Genomic DNA, 8,106 nt, shown 5'->3' on the forward strand with positions numbered 1-8,106 from the left:
AAATAGTTATTTCTCCAATACTTCCAAATTGTTTGCACTATTTTAGTCAATTTTTGCCAGCTCTTTAATCTATTATCGTTAACGTTTAAAATATTAGGTTCTGCAACAGCCTTGATAGGTCTGTCTATCAGGAAGTGGCCTGGTGTCAAGATATCAAAATCCTCTGGTTCAGATGATAAAGGTTGCAAGGGCCTAGAATTCAAAATGCATTCAATTTGAGCAATTACTGTAAGAAACTCCTCATAGGTTAGTTTCAAATTGCCTACTACGCGTTTCAAATGAAACTTAACAGATTTGAGAAATGCCTCCCAAAGACCTCCGTGATTAGGAGCTCTAAGGGGAATGAACGACCAATCAATACTCTCACTCGATAAATAATTACTTAATTCATCATCTGGTTTGCTGACGAGCCTATTCAATTTCTTTAATTCTGCGTTACTACCAACAAAATTGGTTGCGTTATCTGAAAATATGCGTGCACACTTGCCTCTCCTGCTGAAAAAACGCTTTAAGGTTGCAATAAATACTTGACTAGACAGGTCCGATACCAACTCAAGATGACAAGCTTTGGTAACAAAACAACCGAAAATGCACACATACACCTTGTTAAGGCGACCTTTTCTCTGATGTGGGTATTTTATAAAATAAGGACCAAAAAAATCAACTCCAACACAATTGAATGGAAAATTCGGGCTGACTTTCTTGAGGGAGTTGACCCATAAGTTGTTGACAGAGCACTGGTTTTGCTTTGAAACATACGACACACTCATGTACTATTTTTCTACAAGTGTTGCGCCCGTTTAAGGGCCAAAACCCTTGTCTAACAATAGACAGTAAGCCTTGTGGACCAATATGCATGTATTTCTTATGAAACATCACAATAATTAGATTAGTCAATTTATGATTCTTTGGTAAGATTATAGGAAATTTTCTATCAAAATTCAACTTACAATTAGCTAATCTGCCTCTAACTCGTAAATTCCTTATTGATCTAAAAATGGAAAAACGCTTCTTACCTTGCTATCTGGAGATACCTTACACTCCTTTTCAAGGCTTGAGATTTCTTTTTTCAATTCACTATCTTGAATTAGCTTAATCAGTTTAAGTTCAGCTAATTTTAATTCTGAGCTCTGAAGAGGACCTGAAACCTTGTCCTTCCCCTTGCAGTTGTTTACAAACCTAAAAATAAAACTTAAAACACGAATAATTTTAGTGTAATTGTTACTTAAATTTAAGAAATCCTCAATGAAAGGGTTAGCTTTCACATTAAGAAAAATATTAGAGTCACTAAGGATTTTAAGTTCGTTTGGAAAGTCCTTCAGCGTTTTGAAGACGGGATGACTTCCAACGGAATCTCCCTATTTGGGTAGTCGTCGTATCTCAGGAAGAGAGGGCCTTTCCACCACATATCATTTTGTAGAAATTTACTGGGATACAAACCTCGGGATATAAGATCACTCGGATTCTCCTTTGATGACACATGACGCCATTGATGACCATTAGTCAACTCTTGAATTGTTGCCACTCGATTTGCAACAAATGTCTTCAACTGGTAAGGCTCCTTTTGTATCCATGAAAGCACGATCATGGAGTCACTCCACAGATAAACTTTGTTCACAGGAATCTCTAATGCAGATATTACTCTAACCATCAACCTTGCAAGTAAGACTGCCGCACAAAGCTCCAGTCTCGGAATAGTAACTCGTTTAATAGGCGAGACTCTGGATTTACTCGTCACTAGCCTTGTCTTCACTTCTCCATCTCTCGAACGGCACTTGCAATATATGGTTGCTCCGTACGCTACCTCAGAGGCATCTGCAAATCCATGAAGTTCCACATAGTCTACTTCTGCAATAAGAATAAACCTTTCAATTTCTATTTTACTTAAAACTTCCAGTTCAGTAGAGAACTTCTTCCATTCATCAGCTTCCTTTTTTGGTAGTGATTCATCCCAATTCAGCTTTAACAACCACAACCGTTGGAGGAATATTTTGGCTTTACTTATGATTGGCCCTAGTAAACCAATCGGGTCAAATAATCTTGCAATTGTGGACAATATCTGTCGTTTGGTAACAACTATGTCATTATCGAGTTTCACTCTAAAACAGAAACAGTCTCTTCTAGACCTCCAAGACACTCCAAGTGTTGTAGATTCTGCTTCATTAGGAAAGGAATAGGAGTGATCTTCCGCAAGTTCAGCATGATTACTGCACCACTTGTGCAGTGTCATTCCTGCACTCTTCAGTATTGCAGTTAACTGAGATTTAAGCTCCTTAGCTGTACTCAAAGATTCCGCTCCACTAAGCACATCATCCATATAAAAATTTTTAAGTAAGACTGGCGCAGCTAATGGAAATCTTGACCTTCATCAATCGACAATTGTTTAAGAGTTCTCATAGCTAAGTATGGTGCACTAACTGTACCGTAAGTCACAGTGTAAGGATCTTAAGTTTTACTAACGTTTATTTTATTTTAAATCTTTACTATCACTTCTTATTTTCTACTTCCGGCCAGAATTATAAGCGTTAAGGATTTTATGCAAAGTTTGTCTGGCGAACGCCAAGTATTTAAGTGTGGCCTTTTTGCCAAGCGAAAGAGAGGAAGCAGTGAGTTCGAAGCAGGCCGCTTACCTTAGAAGTTACGCAGTTGCTATTTGCCTTCCAGGCCAGAGGTTTTAATCCTCTTAATAAATTAAACGTATTGTAGTGTTCACAGTCTCTGTGCTACATACGCTTCCTGTTATTATAAGGCCAATCTTCCACGTGTGTTATTCTAAAGTTAAATTAGAGTTTAGTTTTATTTTTTATACCTTTTACGTTAGACCCCGAGTGGAGGGTCATTGTATTCCGAAGTACGGAAGTCATTGTATATAAAGAAAAATAAAGGGTTTTGTATACCCTTCGTCTGTATCCTGTCTACTTACTACAATTAGTGAACATAGCTTTAGTAAGCTCTCTGTTCCTAGTCAGGTCATTGTATGTTTCCGAAGAAGGTTAGAAGAAACATTGAACCTGATAGTGGCGCCCGACGAAGAATAACCATGGCCGAATTTCAAGAAGAACCTGTGCTGCCTGCAGAAACGGCTCAGAATCCAGAAATGCCAGCTGCCGCCCTGGAAGGATTTGGGTACATCGTCCAGACCATGCGCGCTTCGATGAAACCAGAAGCAACGTTTAATGGAAACTCACCGGTAACCAGTTTTTTGGAAAAATTGGATGACCACTTCATGCTCTACCCCGTGCACGAGTTTCAAAAAGTTACCTTAGCTACCAGCGCTTTGAGGGGCCAAGCGCTTAACTGGTTCAAATGTATCGGCAGAAGTCTCTTGGGTCAAGCAGGAAGTCCCACCTATACTTATGAAAATTTCAAGACTGCCCTACTAAAAGCCTTCCCTGTTGTAAGGGATCGTGCGAAATTAGAAACGGAACTTTTTAGCATATATCAACAAAGAATCGAAAACCTGTCGAGCTTTATTTTAAGAAAAATTCACGTTTTCAAGCTCTTGTATGGAAACCGTCCGGATCCTGAAATAATTCAAGTGATTTTGCAGAGGTTACTACCCCAAGTGCAAGACTTTATTGAATTAAGAAATCCCACTACACTGGAAAAGTTATTTGAGCTAGCAATCCAGTTTGAAAGTAGAAGAACGGCGGACGTCGAAAGAAGACGCCAATATCAACAGCGAAACCAATTTGGTACGCCAAGACTACAACAAACTCAAGCATACGGCTACGGAGAAAAAGCGAATCAGTGGGCAAGGAAACCCGAGCATTCAAAAACAGCCGGCGAACGTCGACAGTTCAATAGCAACCCAGGAAAAAAGTCTCAAGGCCAGGGGAAAAAGAAGGAAAGCACGGAAAGGAAAAATAATTTAAACTAAAACGGATTTCTGCTGACGAGAGGGTGCGGAAATCCGAAGGCCACGAAAACCCCTCTTCCTTCAAGTTAAATACAGTAATGGTGAAAAATTTGACTGTTCCGAAGATTGAAGTGTTGGTAAATAATATCCCGGCCACCGCACTCCTGGATACCGGCGCGCAGTGTTCCTGTGTGGCAGAAGTCTTTTTTAGAAAGTATTTTCGCAAATACCGCATATATAATGCGGATAATACGACAGTATTAGCGGCGCAAGGAAAAGAATGTAAGTGCGTAGGTAAAGTACCTTTATATATCCGTATCAAGGACGAACAAGTAAAGGTGATGTTTTTTATAGTAAAGAATTTGCAAGCACATTTAATCCTAGGAATAGACTTTCTTTCAGACGCACAAGCTACACTGGATTTTAATGAAGCGTCCCTTAGGCTGACAATGAAACCAGTGCGTGTAGAAAAGGTTGAACCGCCAAGGTTAAGTCTTGACCACCTGCCTAATGACGAGCAAGATAGAATCCGACAAGTGGTAAGTGAATTTGCTTCCTTATTTAGTGATATTCCAGGATTTACTCAGGTTACTAACCATAGTATTGACACCGGAGATGCATTGCCGGTTCGTCAAAAACCATACCGGTATGATAAGAATAAGGAAAAAATTATAGAATGGCATATTACCGAAATGCTACGTAAAAAGATCATAACGCCCATCTCAAGTAGTTATGCTAGCCCGGTGGTTTTATGTAAGAAAAATAATGATTATCCTTTGGAGCATCCAAAAAGGTGGAGATTCGCTATTGATTACCGTAAATTAAATTCCATAACGAAATATCCGGTATATCCGTTACCGATCATAGAAGAAATTTTAAGGAACATAAAATCAACCAAATTTATGACGACTTTAGACTTAACGAATGGTTATTTTCAAATAGGGGTCAGGCCTGAGGACGTGCCTAAGACTGCTTTTATAACCAAGTCTGGCACTTATGCATTTTTGCGTATGCCGTTTGGCCTTTCAGGGTCCCCAGCAACATTTCAGCGATGCATGGACATTGTGTTAAGACCTGTTCTTGGAAAGTCCACATTTATCTATTTAGACGATATCATTATTACTAGTGATAATCTAGACCAACATGTACAGGATTTAAGACAGGTGTTTTCTTTATTAAATGAGGCCGGTCTAAAAGTTAATGTCGAAAAGTGCAAATTTGCAGCCCCTGAATTAAAATATTTAGGTTACAAAATATCGCAAAAAGGGATCGAGACAGATGAATCAAAAATAATCGCTGTACAAAAGTATCCGACTCCAAACACGGCAAAGAAGCTCTCTTCTTTTCTAGGACTTTGTTCATATTATAGGTCCTTTATAAAAGATTTTGCGGCTATCGCTGAGCCATTGTTAAAATTAAAAAGGAAAAAGGCAAGATTCTCGTGGACGGCCGAAGCCAATAGTGCTTTCGAAAAATTAAAACAAGCATTAACGCAAGCCCCTGTGTTGAAATTTCCTGAAAAGCATGAAAATTTAGAAATTTCAGCGGATGCTTCGGATTATGCGGTAGGAGCGGTACTTTCGCAAAATCAGCAGCCCGTGGCATTTTTTAGCCGAACTTTAAATCAAAAACAAAGAAACTATTCCGCGACCGAGAGAGAGGCACTTGCAGTTCTGTTAGCAGTGCAAAAGTTCCGAGTCTATTTTGGAAAGGCGCCGATAACAGTATATTCTGATCATGCGGCGGTAACTAGATTGTACTCAGGGAAAAATTTTTCCCCAAGGTTAATAAGATGGGCACTCAAGCTGCAAGAATATAATCTGGTAATCAAGCATACCCCCGGAAAGGAAAATATCGTAGCAGATGCCCTATCACGAATTAAATTAGACGAACAGGGTAATACCGTAAAAGTTGCAATGCTTACAGCGTGTACAATAAATTCCCGAGAAACTGTAATAACCGAACTGGGTAAGGATCCTGAGTTTGGAAGTATTTATGAGTATTTGAAGGATCCTGAAAATTTTAGCCACCAAGATATTGTGGCGATAAGAAATAGGGCGGCCCATTACGAACTAATAGATGGTCTATTATTCTACACAAAAACTACGAATTCCAACAACGAATTTCGACCTGTTATCCCAGCTAGTCTTAGATTAAATATCCTGCAAGAGCTCCATGACAGCCCTTTAGCTTCTCATGCTGGTATTCGAAAAACTATCCAACGCGTACGCGAGGCAGTCTACTTTCCTGAACTGCAAAAGTTAACAAGGGCGTATGTCCAGTCCTGCCCAACATGTCAAGCCGTTAATTATATTAATTTCCGCCCGGCCGGGTTTCTAAATAGTATTAAATCCGAATTTCCAAATGAAATAATTGGCATCGATTTATTGGGCCCTTTCCCAAAAAGTCAGTTAAATAAAAGTCGCTATCTCCTTGTTATGGTTGATCATTTTAGTAAATGGACCGAAATTGTTCCCTTAAAACGAGCCTCCGCGAAATTAGTTACTGATTCTATTTTAAATAAATATATTTTAAAATACGGGGCGCCCCTAAAAGTTATATCGGATAATGGTCCTCAATTTGTAAGTAATATATTTGAAGACATGTGCCAAAAACTGGGCATACGTCATTTAAAAATGGTCCCGTATCGGCCGCAATCAAATATAGCGGAACGGGTCAACAGAAATATAGTGAAAATTATCCGTAGTTATGTTAAAAATTTTCATAAAAGCTGGGATAACTATGTCAATGAATTTGCTTTCGCCCTTAGGACCGCAAAACATGATAAAACGGGAAAAACTCCTGCTGAGTTATTTCTAGGCAGAAAGATTATAACACCGTTAGATAAATTATTTTATGTGCAACAAAGAGCCCCAGAATTTAAAATGGGTGATATAGAAAAACTAATAAAAGAAGCAAAAAAGAATACGGAAGTAGCACAAAGAAAACAGAAGTTATATTACGATCTGAAACGACGGGGAGTAACTTATAAAGTAGGGGATGAAGTACTAAAAATTAAGCATTCACTTTCTTCAGCACCAGAAGATAAAACTGCCAAATTTTTTCCACGATTTGAAGGACCATATGTTATAGAAAAAATAACTCACGCTGTTGTAGTGTTAAAGGCCAGAAATGGTGAAACTTGTTCCGCAAATATTGATCAAATTAAGCCCTACTTCGATAGTAATAAAATGCAAATCTTTTCAGATCTTTTGCAGGATCCGGCACGGCAGACACCTCAGGTACAAGTTCCAGAGGTGGGAAAACGACAAGTACAAGGGCAAGCCAATGAGAGACAGAAGCAAGTGAAAAGAAAATTGCCCCGCGGAAAAATTGAAGGTAAAAAGAAAAAGAAGCCGTTCCACCGTCCAGAAAACAGAGTTCACGAACACCCCCAGAATGAAGAAGGGAGAAGGACGACATATGTGAAGAGGACCAGGAGAAAGAACGGCAACTATAACCCGGCTTTAAAACGGAGGATCGACTCATCCGACAGAACTCTCCGCAGCAAAAGTCGCCGAACTGCGGAAGGGCCATCAGCGGCGGAGGAAAAAGTACAAGAAAAATTTGAACGGCCAACAACGAGGTCCAAGCAGGATCACGACAGAAGTTTCCCGGTTCCGCCAAGACCAGCTGCCTTCAAACGGCCAAGACCACAAGCAGAGGGGAAAAGGAAGGTGTTCAAGGGTGGCCGTACTGGTGAAAAACGGAAGCTTCCAGAGGAAAGCACTGAAGGGCGAGCCCGTACAAGAAGGAGGATAAACCAGGCTACGGTCTGCAGTACCTTTAAAGACTGGGCCCAGAAAAGGATGTCCGAATATTACAAAGATAAGTAAAATTTTATGTTACGTTGAAAACTTAAGTTAATCTTTCATTCTTACTGCAAGTGGCAGATTTCAAGAAGTTTTACCTCATGCGAGGTCTACCTTTATCGCCAAAAGGGCGAGAAATGAGTTGTGACCGATTTTCTTATAATGTTTTTCAATTACTCGCGCGTAAAACTAAAGTTGATGTATAATAGCGTTGTGTAAAGACTTAAATATTGTAAAAAGTTATTGTATAAATTTTATTTAAAACATTCTAGCAAGAAAGAAGTTTTAGTCTGAAAGACTTTTTGAAATGTAGTATTATTTCAATGTAGAAAGAATTGGCACTTGCTTTGAAAAGAATAGAAGTTAACAATGTACTACTAATGTATGTTTTCAAATGTGTAAAAGTAACGGCATGTTGATATGTTCTTATATACA

This window comes from Stegodyphus dumicola, chromosome 7, assembly GCF_044657685.1.
Source record: "Stegodyphus dumicola isolate Sdum_Otavi_A_Nest chromosome 7, ASM4465768v1".
In the NCBI taxonomy this organism is placed as follows: domain Eukaryota; kingdom Metazoa; phylum Arthropoda; class Arachnida; order Araneae; family Eresidae; genus Stegodyphus; species Stegodyphus dumicola.